The 7,380-nt window shown below is 35.8% G+C and overlaps 1 pseudogene across 1 annotated transcript; it reads left to right on the top strand.

Moving 5' to 3' along the window:
- Positions 1 to 323: 323 nt before the first annotated feature.
- On the top strand, positions 324 to 2,341 carry LOC149556630 (abscisic acid receptor PYL4 pseudogene; annotated as a pseudogene). Its single transcript, XR_016364728.1, has one exon. The product of XR_016364728.1 is annotated as an abscisic acid receptor PYL4 pseudogene (transcript).
- The last annotated feature ends 5,039 nt before the right edge of the window (positions 2,342 to 7,380 follow it).

Raw genomic sequence — 7,380 nt, 5'->3', positions numbered from 1 at the left:
AAAAAACAAAAATTAAAAATTTTGCTCTATAAAAAGAAACAGATGGGAGAGTGTTAAAATTTCTACATAAGTATAGACACATATTTTAGTACTTTGAAAGTCATTTGGGTCCTTTGTGGGGCCATTTGTGTGTTCGTTGAATTATATAAATAAGTTTCTTGAGAATGAAGGTGAAAATGAAAATGAAAGGCAACTTGGTAAAGAGTGTTGGGCCACTCCCACCACCCCCCAAGTTGTCCACTTGATAAAAAACATAAGAAATATGTAAATGCGTAGAATAAAAGAAAAATGAAGGCATTGGATATTCTGCCGCTTTGCTAGGCAATCCACTTGATGTTGCAACATGCTTTTTTTAATTGCCTGCAAATGGGAGGAGCAATCTAGAAACTCCTTTTATTATTTAAATATATAAGCGCAAGTTGCCATGCGAAATGGACATGATGTGCATACATGACTCCCATGCCCGATTTGTTGTGTGTTTATATATATGGGATTTTGTAGATGGTAACGATTAAACAGCCGTCACAAATAGGAGCCAAGGATTTGAAGAGATGCAAAGACAGAATATTTAGATTTGCAATTCTGTAAATTGACAGAGTAGTAGCAGCCGATCTCCAAGAATTCGGGGCGTTTGGAGGAAATTCGCGGATGGTAGATCGGCGCTGTGCAGAATTGCTGGATTTGTTTCGGTGAGTTTGAGGATTTGTGCTTGAGTAGGGAAAACTTGAAGAGGCTGGGGCTAGATCGGGGTTTGCAGAGCTTTTGGAATTGTGGCAGGGTGATTTATTTGAGAAAGAGGAGTTTGAGCATTTGTGTTGGATAGTGGAAAGGCGAAGACGGAGATTTGCAAAGGCTAGATCGGCTTTGTTGGGAGAATTTTTTCGGTTAGGTTTGAGAGAAAAAAGTTAAAGCATTTCTGTAGAATAAGGAAATTCTTTAGCTTTTCTGTGGAATAGGCGTTTATTTCCGTGAGATTTCTTTGATAGAATAAAGTTTGAGATTTTCTGCAGAAGAGGGAAATTCTTCGAGTTTGAGAGAATAAAGTTTGAGCTTTTCTGTAGAAGAGGGAAATTCTTTGAGTTTGAGTATTTCTGTAGAAAAGAGAGATTCTTTTAGTTAGATTTCATTGAGAGGAGGAAGAGTTTGAGCTTTTCTGTAAAATATTGAAAATCTTCCCTTGAGATTTCTTTGAGAGAGCCATTTCTGTAGGAGAAATCCATTTCTTTGAGAGGAAAAAGTTTGAGCACTTCTGCGGAATAACCTCTTCCAGTGAGATTTCTTTGAGAGGAGAAAGTTTGAGCATTTCTGTAGAATAAGGAAATGATGTACGCACAGCAAGCGCCGCAAGAAGTTTGGAGATCGCCGGACTTTACAGTCCGGCGACAAAGCGCGGAGGAGGAGGACGAGTATTCGCGGCTCACGGAGGTCGTGGAGCGCTACCATTCGCATGCCGTGTCGGGCAACGAGTGCCGTTCAGTGGTGGTGCAGCGCATCGAGGCGCCAGTGAGCGTTGTCTGGTCCGTGGTGCGGCGCTTCGATGAGCCGCAGGCTTACAAGCACTTCGTGCGGAGCTGCTGTTTGCGAGGCGATGGAGATCTAAAGGTCGGATGTCTCAGAGAAGTTAGGGTTGTTTCGGGGCTTCCTGCGGCTACGAGCACCGAGCGGCTTGAAATTCTTGACGAGGAGCGGCACATTTTCAGTTTCCGGATCGTCGGCGGAGATCACCGGCTGAACAACTATCGATCCGTGACAACGCTTCATGAGGCGCCTATTCAAGGCCAGCCTGGTACAGTGGCCGTGGAGTCTTACGTTGTGGAGGTACCGGATGGAAATACAAAGGAGGACACCTGCCTGTTTATTGATACTATTGTTAAATGCAATCTGCACTCGCTCGCTCAAATCTCACAGCACCTCAAGGCGCATGGGTGATGCAAAGGTCAAGGGATCGAATCCTGGGACTATCTCTCTTTTTTTCTTCTTCTTTTTTTCTGTTTTCGGTGTGATCTTCTTACAGTTGTACAAAGGAGTTGTTCCTCGGACACGGCGGGCAGTGGAATAGCAGAGACAGTTTTCGTGAAGGATAAAAATAGGCGCTTTTATCATTATTATTATTATACGGCAGATGATGTTCATAAGAAAAACAGATATTTTTTGGGGGAAGGGAAGAGCGGGAGTTTGAAATATTTGAGTGTGGCCGACACAGGTTCGAATCTCATTGTAGTAATTCAATTCTATCTCTGTTCTTCTGCCATGGCAGTGCACACTTTCTCAACTGTTACTTCTCATCTTTAATTTTCTTTCCTTTCAATTATATTTATCAAAAATACTGTGTTTTTTTCTACGAGGCAAGATTCATTGGCTATTCGTGCAGGATTTCATTTGCATTTTTTTCCTGGGAAAATATGTTATGGTTTTCTGTCAAATGTAAGACTGCTGGTTGATTCTTGATGGAAATTCCGCGCACATCTCACTATCACATCCATTTTGTCACTACTATTGCATCCCGTGATTAACGATTGACTGTTTACCATAATCATGCTTAGTAAATTGTAACATTATACGCTTTACATACCTACTAGTATCTTACCTTCCATTTTTATATTTATTTCACACCCTCTCCAATGTCCACTGATGTTCTACAATTCCTTTATTAATATAGAGTCTAGATTTAGGCACTTCATAGGACCAACCCTTGCAAAAGCATCATGGCTATAATGAGAAACTGCTGACAAAGAGATAAGTATATATTGCTTCACATATTAACCAACAGAGCTAGAGGTTTTAACTTTTCACGAAGATTATCTTCCTTTCAAATTTTCTTCTATCTAATTATACCTCGTGATATAAACAATGGAAACCTATATTCTGTAATATTAATAAACTTTTTAACTAATCAAATAAAAAATATTACCGAGACTTTAAAGAATTAGGACCTAATTTCCTGTACCATCCCCCTTGGACAGTTGATTTGTTTATTTGAAAAATGTGCGTGGTTTTGAAATAACCAGTGTGTTTTTTTGAAGGGGACAAAAACTACACGAGTAGGATCTTATAACCTATAATAACAAGCACTTACTGAGTGAAAGCTTTTGTTTAAGGAAGCATGAGAAAGTTATAATGCAGATACATTTTCAGAAAATCTGTGGGCTTTCTACCCACAATCAAATCTGTGGGCTTTCTACCATCAAATCTTTGGGATCTCAAACTCAGCGTGAGCCTGGAATGAAATTGTGGGGCTTACAATATTTTGGATGGGAAGGTACGACAAGATTCTGCTGGTGCAGTCTGCAGTTGGTGAATCCAAAGGAATAATGGCAGTCAGAGTAGTTGAAGTACCAAATGCAGTGGGGCTGTTAACAATCAGGATACAGTGTCATTTACATTGTGGGTTTTCTTTATCCATAATTTACCAAATTTATTTATTGTGTGTCAGTACCTAGTTATTTTATGGATGGTACTTGGGCTCTGTGGTGATTATGTGAAAACCAATTCAACCATTAGTAGAATAGGAAAGAAATTTACTTTTGGAATGGAGAATGATACTAAAAGAAAATTATTGGTTTTGTTCTTTTAAAAAAAAATCTGTAAAAGGTATTATATATTATGTGTTGTGATTAATTGTTATTATTATTTATTAAGTTTAAGAAAATTAGAGCTTAAGACCTCTTACATAATAAATTCACAATTTGTCTTTGTATTATAGACTCTAACTTAGTTTTGTTCTCATCTCTATATTTTACCGATAAAGATTATATGACTAATTATCTCACAGGGAATATGTGGAGTTTTAGTTTACAAGTCTGACATTGAAGATTTGATAATTAGAGGCCTGGCGAGATTTCTACCTTAAAAATTGTAGAGCCTTTCTGTCAAATCCAGCTAATTTGAATTGTTAAAGAATGGAGTGTGCCATTTATGATGTTGGCATTGCAGGTGTAGGATCGGGCAGTGCTGTCATGTTGGTGGGTGGGTTGCAGGCTAAATATTTTCAAGTAATCATTCAGTGCATTTAGGCTTTTTCAAAAGAAGATTACAACACAGATCGATAGATATGGTGGTACCAGCAAAACATAGTTTATAGATAACCCATATACTGGAATGATGTGAATAGAGTTCAAGATCAGCACTGCAGCTAACAGGCTAAAGGCTGACATAAAAATACAAAAATATTTAACTTGTTTATGGTTTTCTAATAAAGTTTTAAAAACCATTATTAATTTAGTTTAAAATAAACCAAACCTTCAATCAATTAATTATGGAGCCGTTAATCTTTCGCCTTGTGGTTTTAAATCATCACTTGAAAGAATGTCTAAATTTTCACTTCCCTCACATGCAAAGAATATAATAATTTTGTGACTGATTGGATTTTCATTTAAAAAATAAATTTAAAGTATAAAGATGTTTGATTTAAAAAATAATAATTTTAGTGATAGTAATGGATATATATTTTTAAAGAAAAATCAAGAGTATTATATGATTAGATTACTTCTAATTTGACATTTATTTCTCATGATACAAATGCACTTTCTTTTGGTTCTTTGAATGTATATTATGTTACTGTCAATTGAAATGAATGAAGAGGAATCATGTATGACTTGGACTCTACGAGATGCAATCTCACTAGCGAGTCCACCCATCTAGTCCAAGCTTCTAAGGAACACTCAAATGGTTTTTATATCGATATCTCCTCTCCAATCCCATAAAATGGATGCAAACTATACACTAACACCATTTGAAGTTAAGTGCAATTAATCACTAGCTTACCACACAAGGCACACTTACAATCCATAAGAGGCTAGTGACCCATATTTGTTCCAGTCAAGCAAGTAAGAATTCACAATGCTTTCATCCAACTAGACTACTTCAATATGAAAATAAATATACTCCAAGCGAAAGATTGACGAAACTATGCAACACTCCAAATAAATATTAAGTAATCCACCATGAAGAACCAACAATGAGTTATAAATTACTTTGACAAACATTATGGAAACAACTTCATCAAGTCCCTCACTAAGCTAGCCTACTCTATTCTTCTAACTCTCTACTATCTTCAATCTCCTAATGGACTACAAATGAAAAGGCCTTGAACTTTTATATGTGTAACTTAGTTATAATGAAGGGTTTTCATTGAACCAAGATCAAGGGCTAAGATTTCTCCCTAAAACCCCGAATTAAGGTTGCAAACATTATAAAAAATTACACGTGTGTGTCATGTAAAGAGCCAATAAGAAAATTACAATGATTTTTAAAAACAATGAGAAAATGGGACACTTGGCATTATATGATTTCTCATGCTTGTAATTCTATGCTATTTTTGGAAGAAGAAAAAATAACTCTTAATACTCAACATTACATAGGTTTTTAATTGTGATCAATGCTTCTAAAACTATCAATCTTCTTAGAATACTATGATGGATCATATTCGTAAATTATTTCATGTAAATTGTCTTCTTCATCCTCATTAAATCTTCCTCCTAGCATCACTTAAATCCTCTATATTGAATCTCAAATTCAATTACACTTAGTTGCATTCATGAGCTTGATAATACCTTCATGTGGTGGGATCAATCAAAATAAACTTCAATTCAAATATAAGGGAATTCAAGCTAATGAATATTTTCCCATTAATGAATCTTGATTTATCTCAAGCTATCTGAATTCAATTTGGATTTCATTTGGGTGGCTTGAACATGAATCTTATTCAGTGTATACCAAAGGAGGAGATTGTTGGGATTAAGGGAGAGTTTTGGAACTTGAATTGGATGCTTATGTGTTGCACTTGTGATTTGTTTGACATTGATGTCAACATATATGCATCTAAGTATGTGATAGACAAAATTTCAGTACATTGCAGAGGCACATTTGATCAAAAAGGTTATGATATGGAGAGTTAAGATGTGGGATTAGATTCATATTTAGGGATGTGTTTAGAAGCTATATTTGTGTTCGCATGTGTTAATATGAAGGATTGGACCAGTTACAATTGATTTGGTTAAGGCTGGTCGCAGGCCAATGTACAAGAAATAGTTTACGAGTAATTCAATTGTATTTGACAATCGAGATGGGATGAAGGTAAGCAAGTTTAAATCATGGTTGAAGACATGTTCTTTGTCCTATTTTTGTATTAGAAAATGCTAGAGATTATTCTATTGAGGTCATGGAAGTGTAAAGTGCGATATGTTTACTGGAAACTGACTCTTGTAATGAGACTTATTTTGGAAGTTGTAACTTGGACGTTGTAGCATGTGGAACTTAATTGAAATATTGTATTGATGTCCTATATTACTTATTATATATTGGGAAGGCCCTCATATATTGACTCAATTATTTATTAGGATAAGGTATAAAGGAAAGATTATTTTCTTAAGTTGTAAGGGTGCAAGTGTGGCTTTTGTGATTGTGTAATTGATGTTCGTATGTTGAGTATGTAAATTTGATCAAAGAAGAGAAACAAATGATGTTGAGATTAATTTGAGAACTTCAAAGGAATTATATTGGAAAAGAGGTTATTGTATTGGTCAATTCATTACTTGGATATCTTATCCCAGATATGTATTTTGTGTAATAATTTTAAAACAATTTGGATGATGGGTTCAGAAGCCGTCCTTTTGCTCCTAACATGGCTAGAATCTTTTGATAGGGATTCAAAGTCTTCTAATAGGGACTTATATGTACTAAATGTAATGAATTGGATCCTAACATGGTCATATCCTCTTACAAGGAACTTCTATGTTAGTGAATCATATTGTGGGTTCCATCCCACCAGGGTTTTTCCTCTGATCATAGGTTTCCCTAGTTAAAATATCATTGTGCTATTGTGTATGTTTTATCACTTGGCATTGTTCAATTTAGTAGTTATTGAAGTTGGAATTGATAAGTTTGTTGAAGTATAAAATTGATTCACTCCCCCCTCCCCACATGTATTGGTGGATTTTACCTTCTAACAATTGGTATCAAAGCATCATGACCTCAATCGGGAAGCCTAAGAACTGAAGGAGATCCATGGCATTTAGGAAGGAAAGTCCAAAGTTTGGTGGAAATAACTATGAAAGTTAGAAGGACAAAATGAAGACTCACTTTCTATGCATGAGAATTGATTATTAGAAAATAAAAAGGGATAAGAAGACAATCAAGGAAGAGAAAGATCTATCTTCTTTCTCACCTAAGGAAAGGGAACTATTCATGTACAATATGTATGCCAAGGAAGCATTGATCTTTGCACTCCCAGAATATAAATTTGTTGAGGTAAAAGGTCTACATCTTGCTCATGATATCCTGACAAGGTTAGAAGCACTTTATGAAGAAGATGTACTTGCAAATAATTATAGATTTCAAAATTGGAAAACTATGCTTCAGAATGCAAAGATGTATGGGGAT

This window comes from Cupressus sempervirens, chromosome 5 (genome assembly GCF_028749045.1).
Source record: "Cupressus sempervirens isolate cs-2001-9-10 chromosome 5, ASM2874904v1, whole genome shotgun sequence".
Lineage (NCBI taxonomy): Eukaryota > Viridiplantae > Streptophyta > Pinopsida > Cupressales > Cupressaceae > Cupressus > Cupressus sempervirens.
Note: the sequence above shows the minus strand (reverse complement) of the source record. Positions and strands in the feature narration are given on the sequence as shown.